This window comes from Curcuma longa, chromosome 1, assembly GCF_044706935.1.
Source record: "Curcuma longa cultivar G26 ecotype Majalengka, Jawa Barat chromosome 1, ITB_CL_G26_1.1, whole genome shotgun sequence".
Taxonomy (NCBI): domain Eukaryota; kingdom Viridiplantae; phylum Streptophyta; class Magnoliopsida; order Zingiberales; family Zingiberaceae; genus Curcuma; species Curcuma longa.
The window spans coordinates 26,440,124-26,456,141 of record NC_133861.1 but is presented as its reverse complement, the minus strand read 5'-3'; the positions used below and the strand labels follow the sequence as shown (position 1 = coordinate 26,456,141).

General features: G+C 32.2%; 1 long non-coding RNA gene across 2 annotated transcripts; it reads left to right on the top strand.

The window, feature by feature from the left end:
- Nucleotides 1-6,768: 6,768 nt before the first annotated feature.
- LOC141825058 (uncharacterized) lies at nucleotides 6,769-12,761 on the top strand. Of its 2 annotated transcripts, XR_012601483.1 has the most exons (3): nucleotides 6,769-6,925; nucleotides 12,511-12,599; nucleotides 12,673-12,761. It is a non-coding gene; the product is annotated as an uncharacterized LOC141825058 (long non-coding RNA). The 2 variants fall into 2 exon arrangements; XR_012601481.1 differs by having other exon boundaries at nucleotides 12,511-12,761.
- Nucleotides 12,762-16,018: the final 3,257 nt, after the last annotated feature.

Genomic DNA, 16,018 nt, shown 5'->3' with positions numbered 1-16,018 from the left:
AATAAACTAAACTTGGACCCTTAAAGAGTATCCAAGATTTATACGACAAACTCATTGAACTTCATGAAAGTACACACCAAGATAGGATTATATGAAGGATTTTAGTTTGGTTCACTACCACTCTATTCGCCTTTAATTTGCATAAACTCATTCACTAGCAAAGAAAATAAGAGTAGTTATTTATTCTCTTCTTTCTTGTTTGTTATACCTATTAGATGTTATTTATCATTATTGCATAAACTTGTTACATAGATAATTAAATAAAAATTAACTGACTTGTATGATTAATAATATAATGTGTTCGTCAACAAAGCTTAACAGTAATATATATGGAAGATTGATCCCACGTACCATTTGCTTAGCCATTAGACATGCATATTGAAATAAAAAATAAAAAAATTTGGAAAATTATGAAATTTATTTGTTCTTTTATTGTACTTAGATGTTTGACTATCAAAGTATAGTGTAACTACCCAAATTCTTCCTGATTTATAAGGCTTGGCCTCAAAGGGGTTTTCACCCAATAAACCTAGTTTTCTTCAATTGGATCCTGAACCAAAGTTGTAGAGCATCAAATTATCTTCAATTTGGATGGTAGACTGACCCATAACTCCATTTGAGCCGAAAGTTATGTTGGTTCGAAGTTTGGTCTGCAGTTTGGGCAAAGCACCCAGCGCGACCGTGGTCAGGAGGCACGGCCGTGCCATTTAGCATGGCCTAGAGAAGTCATCGTTCTGTACACCCTGAAGCAAAGTTGTAGATCTTGAAGTTAGCTACATTTTGGTAGGTGGCACGGCCTGTGGATCCACTTGAACTGAAAGTTATATCCATTTTACTTTAAGTCTACAAAACTGTCCAGAAGGGAGACACGCCCCGTGCTTTCCGTCACACGGCCGTGCCTAATAGGCACGGCCTGAATAGGCATGCTTCAGGAAAATAGGCACGGCCTTCACCTGGTACGCCTCTGGAAATGAGGCACAACCGTGCCTCATAGGCACGGCCCTGGTGTGGTCCTGTGGTGGAAGTGGGCACGACCGTGCCTGATAGGCACGACCCCTTGCTATCTTCATTCTGTTGGAGGGACACGGCCGTGGGTATGTGAGGCACGGCCGTGTTCTGCTTTGTTGCTCCTTCTCCTCCATTTCTTCGTGTTTGCTACATAAGAGACTCGCTCGTAATGACGAGCACGACCAGTGCGAATCTCTTTTCTCCGCTTTTTGCTCCACCATCAATAATGCATCGTTTTGGCTCTAAATCGCATCCTATCAATCAAAATATACAAAAAAACAGATCTCTAAGCAAAAGAGTATAAATAAGCAATAATAAATGAAATAGGTATGACAAAGTAGATTATATGCAATGAATTACAAATAGATGAGCGTTAAACAATGCTAAAAAAATCATATATGACATACGCTCATCAGTGCTCGGAGAGAAAGAAAGCGGAGAAGAAACCGAAATTAGGGGATGAGATTTCGGTAAGTTCATTTAATTGCAAAAATACCCATAGGGTTTCCATGTTATATTTAATTGTGTTAAAAAGTAAGATAATTTTGATAATTCATAATTAAAAATTAATAAAAATAATAATTTCAAAAATTCAATAATAGATAACTTAAATAACTTAAAAAATTTAAATCTAGATAAATTAGAAATTTTAAATAATTTAAAAAATTCAAATCTAGATAAATTAAAATTATTAAATAATTTAAAAAATTCAAATCTAGATAAATTAAAAATTTTAAATAATTAAAAAAATAAATTTAGATAATTCAAAATTTTTAAATAAATTAAAAAAATTTAAATCTAGATAACTTAGAAAATTTAAATAAATTTGAACAATTGAAATTTAAAAAATTTAAATTTAGATAATTTAAATAATTCAAATTTGACCAATTTAAATAATTCTAAATTAATTAATTTCAAAAATTCAAACATAGAACTTATCAACAATAAAAATCCATCTGATTTGAATAAACTAATTAATAATTCTGAATTAAATAATAATTTTACTAATTCAAATTTCACAAATTCAATCATTAATAATTCAAACCTAAATTTAATACATATAAATAAAAAATTAGATCAATTTTTTAAATTATAATTCATAATTAAATAATTTAAATTTAAATAATTTAATAAATCTAAAAATTAATAAAAATTTAACTAAATAAGATAAAATTAATAACATTCAAGATAAATTGAATAATTCAAATTTACTTAATAATTTAAAATTAAATAATTAAGATAATCTTAATAATAAGATAAATTCAAACTCCACCAAGATAAATTCTAAAATTAATAATTTAATAACTAAAAATTTAAAATTAAATCTTAAAAATTCTTACAATAAATATTCAAACCTTAAAAATAATCATTCAAATTTAAATTTTAAAAATTTAAAATTAAATAATAAAGTTAATTACAATCGTATACCCATTAATTTTGAAACAATGAATAATTTTAAAAATTTAAAATTAAATCTAAAAATTTGAAATTAAATCTTAAAATTCAAGAAGATAAATCTATAAATTATAACAAGTCAAATTTAAAAACTTGAATTTATATAATAAAATTAATTATCATCAAATTTCATTTAATTATGGAACAAAACTTAATCTAAAAATTAAATCCCCAACCTTAAAAATTGATAATTAAATATTAAAATTCAAATTCAAAATTCACTTTAAAAATTAAATTAAAATTTTAACGTTAAAATTCAACTTTAAAAATATTCAAAACAAATTTAAAAAAAAACCAAAATTCAAAATTCAAAAATAAATTAAAAATTCAAATTTAAAAGCCATGAATCTAATTATAATAAAAATATTTATAATTATGAAACTAAATTAAAATATTACAAAATGAAATAAAATTAAACTAAAATTCAAAGTGTGTCAAAGTGGGTTGACACATTCGTGGGTCCACATGAAATGTATCAAATCAAGAATTTGATACATTATTAGAAAAAAATGCTCGAATTGTCTAACTCATGCATACTTGTCATGCACATGCATATCTTTTATTTTAAATGCACATAAATATCATGTCATCATATTTACTTATTGCTTAATCTAGAATGGTTAGTTAAGGATACATGAATGATTGACACTTGCCAACATAGTACCAAAGTGGGGTGAGATTATAGTACATTAGAGAAGCTTGTTCTAAGTAGTCAAGTGAGATAAGAGGTACCTTGCTTGGTCTGCTTAGCTAAGTGGAACTGACCGAAGCTACCTCACCACATCCTAGACTAGTTAGACAAAGATTTCTCAAGAAGTTGATTAAGGTCATAATTTCTTAAAAAGGCTTTATCTAAGGAAGTGGTCGTTGTTCCGATAACTAAGAAGACCCTTGCCTTGCCACGACCTGAAAGTCAATTTTTGAAATGTGGACTTAATTTACTGACGGTTAAACCTGAATCTAATACAAGGTCAAACTCTCATTAGAACTTAACTGAAAATTAATAAAGATAAAATTGATAATCCATCTCATAAAACTCATAAGTTAACCCTTGTATGTCATGTACTGAGACACTTAGAATGGGTAAGATGATAAGGATAATTAAAATACAAAATTTTGGAAAACTTTTTCAAAAATTATTATAACTATTTGTATAAAAACTATTTTTGAAAAATTGATACTTACTTGAAATATAGTTTTCAAAATATTATATTTGAAAATTGGTTGACCAACACTTAGACACAAATCTCTAGGTCAAAACTAAGTCAAGAACTCTAAGACACATAGGCAGAAAATCCTTATGGATAACAAGGATGTCCTAAGAAGGTGTCTAGTTGAAGGGGAGGTTATTCTTGGAAGACCTTATTTTCAAAAGACTTTTTCAAAACTTGTTGGAAAACTTATGTTGAAAATATTTTTTAAAAAATAAATGTGTTGAAAATTTTACAAATTGTGTTTTTAACTTGGAACAACCCCTAAGACACCATAGAGAGATATCTTTGTAGTTAACAAGTAGTCCTAAGGGAGTGTCAGATTTAGGGAGAGTCCAAACTTAAAAGTTCAATTAAAAATCATATTTTGAAAAAACTTTCAAAAAATCATAAGTTATTTACTCTATTTTGTTTAGATTAACCTCTAAGATAATTAGGGAATTTATCTTGTGGTTAATAAGGAGCCATAAGAAAGTGTCAGATTTAGAGGAAGGTTCAAATCAAAAGAGTAAAATTATTTCAAAATTATTTCTTATAAGCTCCTCAAAATTAGTTTTTGAAAAATATTTCAAAATCTTTAAAAATTATTTCAAAATGATTTCTATATTATCCATTATCCTTTTGATTTGGGTCAAATCCTAAGACATACATGGAGATTGCTTTATGGTTAACGAAGAACCTTGAGGACGTGTCAGGTTAAGGGAGAGATTCTAACTTAAAAGAGTAATAACTAACTTTTCAAAAACTATCTATTTTAGAAATACCTATTTTGAAAATACTCTTGCAAAACTATTTTGAAAAAGCCTTTCAAAAATTATTTTGAGGAAAACTTTGAAAAATTAATTTAACATCTTTTTTCAAACATATTTTGAAAATCATCTCAAAATTTATGCTGGAAATACTATTTCAAAAGAAATTATTTCAATATTTATTTTGAAAACTTTATTGCACAACTATGTTATCTTTCAAAAACTTAGTTTGAAAATTTTTTGAGAAATTATTTTGAAAAGGGTTTTTGAAAATTATGATAAATTATTATGAAAATATTTTTGTGAAAAACTCTTTTCAAAATTATTTGAAATCCACCATGGTCTTTCAAGAACTGTCAAGACTAAGTTGTGACCATAGGCATTACCATAATTGTTGGTGCAATATTGAATTAAAAATATTCTATCTTTCTAATGTGTGAAAAGGGGGAGAAGGGATTGAAGTTAATCATATAGAATTCTCCCAGATTGTTAAATCCTGATTTGAATTAACTTAAAAAATTGTCAAACATCAAAAGGGGGGAAATTGTTGGTGTAAGAAGCACTAGATTTGGCCCTAGAGTTTTGATGTTTGATAATACACCTAGGTCTGGTCAGTTTGACCAAGGGTTGATTCAAACATGACCTAATATTTGGATGTGAGTGAAGTCTAGTCAGGTCAGTTTGACTAGAAGACTAGCGAGAAGTCATAGTCGGTTAGACCAGGCAAGAAGAAGTCCTAGTTGAGGATAGGCAGGGAAAGTCCTAGTGTGGAGTCTAGGCAAAGAAAAGTCCTAGTGTGAAGTCTAGGCAAAGGGAAATCCTGGTCTGGAGGACTACGCAGAAGTCTTGACGGATTAAGTGCACCAGGTGAAAGTCTAAGCAGGTCAGGTGGACCAGATACATGGTGGGAAATCCAGGCAGGTCAGGTGAACCAGATGTCGAGTGAAAGTCTATGCAGGTCAAGTGGGCCAGATGTCTAGCAACAAATCCTGGGAGACGATGATTGAGGCTAAGCGGAAGTCCAACAAGTCTGGAGGACTTGATTGATAGGTAAATTTTTCCGAGTGGAGTGGGTAAGGGCGCATTCCTAGTGTGGAATAGTAGGCGTCAGTCTAACTCAGGATTTCATTAGAAATGCGAAGTTAGGTTGCTTGTGTATTTGGATGCTTCTTTGCAGGAACCAGGAGCTGGAAGCAAGATGGAGAAAACATAATTGGAGCAAACAAAGGCAGCCGAACCAAGCCTGGGGTCAACTCAGGTCAAACTCGAGTTGACTGGATCCAGACACTGTAAAAATTTTCAGGTGTCTGGTCGGTCCAGGCACCCCTATCTCTTCCAAGCACCCCGATCCAGAAGACTCAGCCCGGATAAGATCGAGGAGATCGGATTGGATCAGATCTTATCCAGGCGCCCAAATAAAATTTCCAAACGCCCAAAAAGGGCTATATAAGGGATCTCGGCGTGAACCACAAAGATACAACTTCTCAAAGCCATTGTCTTCATCCACTGGCGCTGCTAAACGTGAACGAGGCTAGACTCGTGTAATCGGGGAAGTTCCAAGAGGAGTGCGTGGCGCTCAGGATTTCTGGATTGCTACTACATGTGTTTGGAGTCTAAGTGAGTTGGGGCGTTCGAAAATGATCCAAACACCTCTGTGCACTCAATCGCGGACGAAAATTACTCACCAAAAAATGTACATGGTATTAAAATCCTATATATATAGTCATATAATAATACCAAATCAATATAAAAATTATTAGTAAGTTTAATAATCTATTATAATATTTGAAATGGATAAATAATAATAAATCTGATCTAATTTAAATTAATAATAATTTTAATAACCTAGTCTAAACGAATTATTTGAATATGTTTTGGGATCGTATCAAACTTCTAGCAATTACAAAGCTTCCGACTTCAACAAATTAATTATTGAAATTTAATATTACCTGATATAAATAATATTTTATTTTTTACACTTATTTATTTTAAATTTTAATCTATCACTAATATTTAAAGCCGTCAATTTAGATTAGATCCACGGTGGTCCGCCCAACTAAATAATTTAGATAAATTACGTTATAATTTTATCAATTCATTTTAAGATGTGTTCAAATAGATTAACTTACTTAGGCTCACGATGACCTACGTGGATTCGTCCACGAACTTGAGTTGATTTACGAATTGAAAAAGTTTATTTATTTATTTTAAATTTTAAAATTAAAATAAAAAATTTAATAAATTAATGAATTTGATCTATGTAAATATAAATTATAATTTAAACGCTCGTATAATAACCTGGTAATAAACGCTACTTTTAAAGCACACCTAAGCCCTAATCTATTCTCATTCTCGTTCGTCCCCTGCGATCGACGCACGCCGTCGGTCGACCCGTTCCCGAAATTTCAAGGTCTCCTGGAGGTTCGTCTCAGTCCTCCCCCCTTCTACAGTCCATACGTCGTCATTTGCCAAGGAAACTTGCTTCCCTACAAGACACTTCAGGTACCGTGCTGCTCCCCATTTTGGGGGTCACATGTTTGGTTCCCACTTTAATGTTTTCCTCCTATACGTTGATCATCACTTAGTTGAGAGTATATTTTCAGGAGATTAGAACTTCTGATAGAGAAAAACTTCTAATTATATTTTATACAAAGGATGGACAATTTGATGGAGGGAATTGAATGAACACCTCCTAACTTAAAAGTACTTTATCAGTATCAAGCACTACAAGGGAAAGAGAAGTTGTCAATATTATTCCCACTGTATCTAGGTAGGGACAAAAGATCAGTGTAATTGTTTTCCTAAAATCATTACTGCCCTAAACAATCAAATGCTTGATAGGGGGTTTGGTAGTCACTGAATATACTTAAAAACATATAACAATTACGACTACCGTATCCAGTGCTTGATAATAACAGTTCTCCTAACAAAAGTTTAATGATTTTCTTACCAAACCTCTTAGTATTGATATTCCTGATCCTTAGTTTTTTTTTCCCTTTTTTTTCCCATTCAGAACGCCGTATGTTGTATGCTATTGATATCATCCTAGTTCAAACACTTCTGTATAATTTTATGTGACATACATAAGAAAAGCAATTTATTTCTGTAGAGTAGCTCATTTAGACAATTAAGTTTGAAAGGTGGGTTGAGATAGATACTTGTTGCAAAAGATAGTCCTTGGGCTTTACTGGTATGCATGTACCAGACTTGGAGTTCAATGTCACATAAGGAAATGATGCATCAACCCTGTGGTATAGAGATAATGACATTAAGATACTGAATAAAGCTCCATAGTTTCCTTATCAATTAAATAGATCAAAAAATAAAGAAAACATATTCATTTGGTATAAACTTGCTGGCAGTAATGAAACAATCATTCTTTCAGAATTGATTAATCAATAGAGAAGCAAATGTTTGCAAATAGAAGATGTAGGAAGTGGAAATAAAACATCCATGTCTTATATTGCTCGAGGTGTCAACTAGACTAGGCCACAACCAACCCGATCCAGATGAAAATGGGCTTGGTCGAGCTCGGTACCAAAAGTGAACCTATAATGCATGGGGTAGTGAACCCAAGCCAATTGAATTAGTATCATATATAAAATATTTTTAATAATATAATAATAATGCTATAAGAGTGAAGATTCCACATGAATTAATTGAATCATTTCCTATAAAGATAGTGTTATATCGAGGACACATCTAAGATATGTTAGTATGGTGCATATTATTTGCAGATGATATTGTTTTGGATGATGAAATACTTGAAGAAGTAAATGCTAAGCTCGATTTGGCAGGAAACAGTCTAGGTAAAAGGTTTTAAGCTTAGTAGAGTAAAAATTGAATATATGAAATTTAAGTTTAATAATATTAGACATAGCAAGATAATTATAAAGATAGGAGATGATAAATTACTTTTAACTGAGAGCTTTAAGTATCTAGGATTGTTTTTGCGAAAGGATGAAGGGATTGATAGAGCAGTTTTACATATAATACAAGCAGGATTGTTGAAATGGAGGGATTTGTAAGGTGTTCTTTATAATCGTAAGGTATTTTTAAAACTTAAAGGGAAGTTTTACAAAATAGTAGTTAGGCTTACTACGTTATATGAAGTTGAATGCTAGATTATAAGTCAATTACACGAGCAGAAGATGAAAGTCGTAGAGATAAAAATGTTAAAGTAGATGTACGCGGATGGACAAATAAGAAATGAGAATATTAGAGAGAAAGTTAGGACTGCACTTATTATTGAGAGAAAACTTTGAAAGATGTGTCTATGATGATATAAATTATATACTTAGACGACTAATAAATGCTCCAGTTAAGTGATGTAAGATTTTGACAAATATACAAATTAATTAAGAGACACCAAGCAAGACTTGATTAGTAACGATAAAATAGGATAAAATTCATTCAAATATATATGAGGATATAGTAGGAGATCGTGTCCAATGACGTAGGATGATCCATATACCCAACCCCACTTAGTGTGATAAAAGTTTGATTATTATTGTATATAATAATAATAAATTTACTAATATTTATTTTAAGTTTATTTTTTAGTAATTTTAAAAATAATTATTGTTGTTGGCATGATAATTGCCCAACCACAACAAATTGTAAAATGTGAATCTAAATTGGCACCACCAATATTAGCTCAAGCTTGGCAGTTGGAACGATCAAAATTATCAGAATAGGTTGGCATGGTTCGAGCTGCCCATGCTTGGCATAGTTCGAGCTGCCCATGCTTGGCATGGATCGAGTTGCATGTGGTTGGCATGGTCCAAGCTGCCTATGCTTAGGACGGTCCGAGGTGCCTGTGCTTGGCACGGTCCGAGCTACACATGCTTGCACGGTTAGAGCTCTCTCTGCTTGAGTCCACTATATTTTGACTTGAGTCTACTAAATGGTCAAATAGTTAACTGAAGTTGCCCAAGTTGACTGTTAAGCTGACTTATATCTAACTTTGAATTTGAAATTGATTAGGAACACTTAGATGACTTTTTTTTGCCAAAGAAGCTTGTGGTATAGGATATGAGTCGATTGAAAGTATTTCAAGTCAATTAAAATATTGACAATGGTGAAAATATTAAAGATGTATCCAAATGAGTCGACTAATGATATAGATAGTCGACTGATGGTATAGATAGTTGACTAATGTCAATTGTCGGAAGATCGGTCCCAAATCTATTCAAATGAGTTGACTGATGACGTAGATAGTTGAGTAAGTCTCTGCATTTACAAGAGCAACAAAAGAAATTTGAAGGTTGCATCTATCAATCTTCTTTTAAACGCATGATGTTCTCAACAAGTTGTATCAGAGTTGTTTAGCTTTGAGTGGACTTACAATCGACATAGTAGAATTAAAATTTTATTTTATAAATGATGCTCTAAGAGGGTTACAACATGGCTCAACCTTTGTTCTCGACTTCTATTCTTTGATAGGCAAACTTTTCATATTTTAAATCTATAATGCAATATTTCTTAATGACATAATTCAAGAATTGGATTGTCATGGACAACTCCCATTGATGAGCTCGAAGAACCTCTGCTATACAAGCTATGGATGAATTAAGCAAAGGAGGCACAAGTAAACACAAAAGCTATTCTTGTTTTGCATTGTGGGCCTTCTCTAAATTAGTTGAGCCCTTTAATAATGCTAAGGATCTAATGGATAAGCTTCTTGAACTTCATGAAGGTACATCAAACTCATACCTCCTCATCGAGCAACTGCAAAAATTCCAAATGAAGGATGGAAAAATGATTAACCATATACATGTCTGGTTCATAGAAATTATAAACAGTCTTCATGCCATAGTTTTGCACGTTAACAACCACGACAAAATAAGGTATATTTTAAAATCATCCCCTATAACTCACCTTTGGACATCAATGGTAAGAAATCTTTTGACTTATCTACCATTAAATTGGATGGCTGCTTCTGTGAAATAGGACTACATTAACAATCTAACCTAAATGCAAAAAAAGAAAGAAAAAAAAGAAGAAAGTTATAGCTTTTGTTGTAGATGATGAGAGTGTTGTGCATCTAGAAAGGGGATGAATAGATGTAATATGTAATTTCAAATCTCTCGCTGCTCTTGCAAATGCAATGGCTTAGTAGCAATATGATAGTAGTTCAACTATTAGAAGTAATGTAACGGAAAAATTAACAATAAATTATGTTAACACGGATCTTTTTACGTGGTTTAGAAATCCCTAGGCTTCTATTTTATGACCTATGACTTGTTCCTTGAATCAGTAATCAAATATACTTATCCTTTTAAGAGGTGGAGAAACCTCCTAGTTTTGTTTTTACAAATAAACAATATAGGATAAGATAAATTATAATAAAAATAACTTGATCAAAGAACCTTCATTGGTTTAGAGTGAAACACTTTAGATCATAGAATACCAATAAATAGGTGCACAAAACGGAGCAATATAGACGTGATCAAGACTTCAATGTTCAAAGTGCCTTCGCTCGATATTTATAAAACGAAGCACATGACTAACAGTCGATTGAAAATTCCAACTAGTTGCTTGATTCATCAATTTTGGAGCCCTATTCACCACAACTATTACTCAATTAGTCAACTCAAACCTACTATCAATTTTTTTTATTAGTCAACTTAACCGCGTTCTTATCGACTCCTCTAGTTTAACCTTTAACTTGGACCCAATTTTCAGACGACTATGTCATTATTTGATTATCTTAGATAAACTTTTGATTTTTTTTACCGTTAATAAGGTTATAATTGATTCCAAATGGTTTTAGTCGACTCACATTCTCTACCATGAGCTTATCCTGCATAGATAAAGTTATGTAGTCGTTCTTGGTCAATTTCAAATTCAAACTTAGATATTAGTCGACTCAAGTCTATTGGCTCAAGCCAGAACAAAGAAGTGTTCGTTCTCAAACAAGTTGACAATTGACTACAGTGTTGGATCTAATTAATCAACTGCAATCAAAATTGATCTTGCTTGACCTCAAGCAAATTCATCAACTTTATCCTAAATAACTTCTATCTAAAAGCCAAAATACATTTCACTCGATTATTCATCTCATATGTTCATGTTGATCATGCTCCTCCTTTCGAGACCTCCTCGATAAGCCTCTATCCATAGAGGTTTGCCTTTGAGTTCTACTCGAGTTGGGTTTACGGTAGCCAACACCTCTTTAGACATGTAGATGATTTTTAACATACGTTGAAGTTGCCAATAGTTCCACCTCACAATATTTTTTCCTGCATTATATTGTTGCATTGTTTTTTTATAATTATAATTATTAGTATTTAAATAGGCATGATAAGCAAAAACACTATAACTATTACTAGATATTAGTGAGATCTAAATTTTAGTAGTGAGATATATTAACCACACTATACTCATATGAGGACTAGAACAAACTATTTTAGCAATTTAATAGTTATTATTCTTCAAACACCTTTTAAATTATGGAATAACATGTGCACAAATTCATAATCACATTATCCTATGTCTAGGAAAGCATTAAATTATTTTTCTAAAAAATAATAATTATTGTACATCTATGGTGCCTCCACTTTGCACTTGTATACAACATGACGCTTTAATGCACCTAGGATTTTAAACCTATTTAAAATATCATTGAAAAGATTAAAAGTTGTCTAAGTCATCAAATTTTTTTAACTCGGTTATATTTCTAGAAATAGTTAGGGACTTTTTAGAATAGTTGAATTGATTTTTAGAAAAAATCAATTAGTTTTATTAAGTCATTTATTATTTTATGAGGAATAGCACAAGTGTTATTGTCATTTTGAAAGAAACCACATATAATTCCATATATCAAACGGTTTTTGGATTAATACCTTTATTCTCTTAGTGATGTTTTATTCTTAGCTGTGAGGTTCGCCTTCTTATTCATCCATTTGGCTCCCCCCCCTAATGACAAATGCTCATTCTGAAAATCAAAAATGAAACATTTCATCACAATTTATGTTCTTTGGATCAGTGCTGAAATGACAACTTGTGTTGAATGGCATGTGAATCAACTTATTTGGACCAAACAACAGTAAGTTCACTTATATCTTATTCTTTGTTATCATCAGGTCTTCCAGTCTTGTGTATTATGGATATGGACATTCAGGGAGTTGAAAATGAAGCCTTTGGTTTCCTTGTGAAACAGGGGGCAGAAGCTGTCAGTACTAGTGCACTTTGTGCATTGTATTTTTGTGTTTATATAATATCTGATGCGTATTAGCTCTTTTCAGAGGGTGTTCAAATCAACTTTTGTGGGTCGTTTGTCAATTGTGAAACAACGTTTCTCCAAGAAATATAGGCACCCCTTACTTGATGCAAAGTTGACAGTGAAGCGCTTGAACATGGTTTGTTTACTTACACACATCCTTTATTATCCTGAATGCCTTCAATTAACAGAGGTAACTATTTAGTGTAACTTCCAAGATCTAACATATAAAAAATTACTGACTTTTATTGACCCCACTTAGTGGGATAATGTTTGGTTGTTGTTGTTGTTGTTGTACTGACTTTTATTGACCATTTTTAGAATTTCTTTTCGTCGCCAAAATGTCGATAATTTTTAAGATAAATGCCCTGTTGATCAGCCAAAATATATTTCTTTGGTTTTTTTCCATATGCTTTCATCTTGTAGGCAGTTTGTCGAAATGAGAATTATATCCATACATGGTTTTAATATTTGTCAATATAGGAAAAGAATAGTTGCATATTAATCTTGGATTTAGATCTCCAAAAGATTCAATCATATTTATATATTATGTTTGTTTATTGTGAAGCTATTTTTGGATATGAATCGATTTTAGGAGATTTCACGGATGTTTGGACTGAATGATGACCATAACTCAGAAACTGTTTTGAAAACTTATCATGTTATAACGATGACGGGAATAATTTATAGTTAAGTTGGCGACGAATTAATTTTCGTCGCAAAATTCGTTGTCAATTGGCAACGAAACTGTAGTTCATTGCTAATTGGCAACGAAAATAGTGTTTGTCGCCAAACTGCGACGAATAATTTCGTCGCCAATTTACGACGAACGCCATTTTCGTTGCAGATTGGCGTCGAAAATGATTTTCGTCGCCAAATTCGTCGCCAAAATGTCGATAATTTTTAAGATAAATATCCTGTTGATTGCCAAAATGCATTTATTTATATTTTTTCGTTGCCTTTCATGTTGTAGGCAGTTCGTCGAAATGAGAATTATATCCATACATGGTTTTAATATTTATTTTGGCCGATATAGGAAAAAAATGGTTGCATACTAATCTTGGATTCAGATCTCCAAAAGCTTCAATCCTATTTATAGATTATGTTTGTTTATTGTGAAGCTATTTTAGGATATGAATCGATTTCAGGAGATTTCGCGGATGTTTGGATTGAATGATGACCATAACTCAGAAACTGTTTTGAAGACTTATCATGTTATAACGATGGACGAAGAAATGTATAGTCAAGTTTACGACAAATTTAGCAACGAAAAACTCATTCGTTGCTGATTTTGCGACGAAATTGAGTTCGTTGCAGATTAGCAACGACTTTAGTAACGAAAATAATTTTCGTTGCTAATTTTGACTAAAAATTTTCTGCCGTTGTTTGTGGTCAAAATGAATTCTCTTATATTTTTTAACTAACCCATTATAAAGACATCATAACAAAGTTGTCAAATAAAGTAAAATATTTTTAAAAAACAGGATAACATTACCAAATTTCGCATTTCATCTCCTTCTTTCATTTGACAAGATAGTTAAGAAATGGACACCATATCAATTGTGTTATCTTTTCCGAATCAATTTTCGTAAATAATAAATTAAGTTTCTAACTGGTTGTATACTAAACAATATATACGCTATTGGTAAAGGAGATAATAATCAAGATTTGTAAAAAATTAATATAAAAGGCATTTGTGGGTTGAATATGAAGTGGAGTGGGATGTTTAGTAAGGTTGGCGACGAAAATAAATTCGTTGCCAAATTCATCGTCAATTGGCAACGAAAACTATGTTCGTTGCCAATTAGCAATGAAAATGATTTTCATCGCAGATCTGCGATGAACCTATTCGTCGCAAATCTGCGACGAAAATCATTTTCGTTACAAATCTGTAATCGATCATCGAATTGATTACCGAACATTCTGTAAAAAATGAGATATCCCATAGAACCCATCGTAATCGATCTCTTGATCGATTACGGACAAAGGTAATTGATTCTTTGATCGATTAGAGGCCACGCTTTACTGAGAAAAGAATTTACGACATTTAATCGATCATTTGATCAATTATATTGAGCCGTAATCGATCATCCGATCAATTAAGGCATCTGCGACTAAAAAATTTTCGTTGCAAACAATTTCCCGAAAATTTTGCCGCCAGTAATTTTTTTCTCCAAATTTTTTCAATTGGCGACGAAAAGTTATTTTCGTCACTATTTTGGCGACGAAACATTAAATTCGTCGCCAATTTGGCGACGAAACTTGATTTTGCCAATTTGGCGACGAATTTGGCGACGAACTCTATTTCATCGCAAAATGCCCTAACTTAACCATTCGCCCGACCCCTTTTCTTCCTTCGCGATTTTCCTTCCAACTGTAATAGAGCACCAACTCAACCTCTTTACGGGAGCCCGACCTATCCGACAAAAGAGGTGGCACTTCTCACCCGACCAGGATAAAATAATCAAGGAAGAGGTCAATAAGCTATTAAAAGTCGGACAAATCAGAGAAGTGCAATTTCTGACCTGGCTGGCCAATGTGGTTTTGGTGAGTTCCTTTTGGATTTCCTTCTTGATCAATGACAACCGCAGCATTGTCATCATATCGTATTATGATACCGTTGTCACGTTTGAGTTCTTTACAAGTACGTATTCGAATACACATCAATTCTCGGGCTCCGCTGTTATCCGCTACATTCAAAAGGGTTTGAGGTTGAATCATATCATTTTATTGGAATCTGTTATTTTAATGGAAAGGATGAAGGAAAGAAAAAAAGAAATATTTTCTGTCCAGAAATAAATAAACTTGTAGTTGTTTTTTCATCCTCAATATACCATTTAGTTCTACATCTCCATCCTGACAAATTTAGTTTGTATAGGCATTTTGGACGCAGCTAGTGAAATAGCTGCTCTGGCTACAGTTTCAGATACTCCACCCATTTCATAAAGTATTCGACCTGGTTTAACAACGGATACCCAATATTCGGGGGATCCCTTCCCCGAACCCATACGTGTTTCTGCGGGTCTTACTGTAACAGGTTTGTCGGGAAATATGCGTACCCATATTTTTCCACCACGACGCACATATCGTGTCATTGCTCTTCGCCCTGCTTCTATTTGTCTAGCTGTGATCCAAGTGGGTTCGAGTGCTTTAAGAGCGTATCTGCCGAAACAAATATGATTGCCGCGACAAGATATTCCCTTCATTCTTCCTCTATGTTTTTTTTTATATTTTATTTATTTATATTTCATTTATATATTTATATCAGTATTGATTATATCAGTATTGATGCTTTATCACACTGCCTTTTATGAGGTGATTCATAGACCATACATATTGGAATCATATATCATTGATATTTTTGTTCTCTC